Source organism: Suricata suricatta, chromosome 9 (assembly GCF_006229205.1).
Source record: "Suricata suricatta isolate VVHF042 chromosome 9, meerkat_22Aug2017_6uvM2_HiC, whole genome shotgun sequence".
Classification (NCBI taxonomy): domain Eukaryota; kingdom Metazoa; phylum Chordata; class Mammalia; order Carnivora; family Herpestidae; genus Suricata; species Suricata suricatta.
Genome location: NC_043708.1, coordinates 98,494,326 through 98,495,632, shown reverse-complemented (window position 1 = coordinate 98,495,632; position 1,307 = coordinate 98,494,326). Strand labels below are relative to the sequence as shown.

At 45.6% G+C, this 1,307-nt stretch overlaps 1 non-coding gene across 1 annotated transcript; it reads left to right on the top strand.

Annotated features, from left to right (window-relative positions):
• The first annotated feature begins 941 nt into the window (after positions 1 to 941).
• On the top strand, positions 942 to 1,045 carry LOC115303265. The gene has a single exon (XR_003913956.1). It is a non-coding gene; the product is annotated as a small nucleolar RNA U13 (small nucleolar RNA).
• Positions 1,046 to 1,307: the final 262 nt, after the last annotated feature.

The following is a 1,307-nucleotide window of genomic DNA, read 5'->3' as shown; positions in this document are numbered from 1 at the left end:
TGAGCTTAAGTCAAGAGCTAGATGCTTAACCGACTGAGCCACCCAGGTGCCCCCAAGTGATGTTTAAATGACATTGAGTAATGGTATTCACAGTGCATCTAATTTTGATATAATTAGGATATATGTCATATTCTACTAATACCAGTCCTCTTTAATGTTTGTATATATTTAAAATACCATGTGGTTTTACAGCCTATCAAACTTCCCATTTATCTCCACCTCCTCCATGTTATATGTGGAAGACACCTTCATGTTGCGTACAAATGAGACACTGTCATGCTTTCAAAAGTCTTGCGTCCCTCCCTTCCCCTCCTCCCTCGATCGGCCTCATGTTAAGTTAGCCAATCAAAGTCAACATTACATTTTCCCCTTTGGCCTATGTTCTCCCTCCTCCTTATATAAGCCTTGGTGGCCCCACACCTCTCCACAGCCACCACCACACCTGGCCAGGCAGCCTGTAATGGCCACCTCACACCTCCTCCTCCTCACCTGATCCACGAGACTGACCCAACTGCCTCCGGGGTGTGATGCCAAGAATTCTGACTACAGCTGGGGCAGATTGAGGGTACAGAAGAGGCTCTGTGTAAATAATGGTCACCTTGTGCCCTCTATTCTTCTCTCAGCAACAAACCCAGCATATGACATGTGTTGTCTCTTTCAGAACAGTTTTGAACTTTGAACATCCCTAGCGCAGGGAAATCCCTGTCCATTGTTTTGATTAGAAAACAAAAAATATGGGGCACCTGGGTGCCTCAGTCGGTTAAGCATCCGACTTGGGCTAAGGTCACAATCTCACCGTCAGTGAGTTCAAGTCCTGCATCGGGCTCTGTGCTGACAGCTCAGAGCCTGGAGCCTGCTTTGGATTCTGAATCTCCCCCCTCTCTGCCCCACCCCTGCTTGCACTCTGTCCCTCTCTCTCTCTCAAAAATAAATAAACATTGATCCTTTTGCAGTTCATAAATGTGATGATTGGGTGTTCACTCTGCTGTGTGACATGTGCCACTCTTAAGCCTTGTTACAATGCCAACATGTTACCCATCTGACGTACATAAATAAATAAATAAATAAATAAACATTAAAAAGGAAAAGAGAAGAAAAAATGTGGTAGTCATATAATATGGCTTTTTGGTAACAACCTGCCTGTTTGGTGTGCTTTTCTGTCTCTCTCTTACCTTCTCACTCTTGCCTCTGGATCACTTGTCCTTTTGCTCAGTCATTCAGTCAACAATTAGCAACAAAGCCAAGGCTCTGGCAGCGATGGGAACCCTGCACCTGCCAAGGTCCCCAGGTGCCGCAGAGAGGTGGGT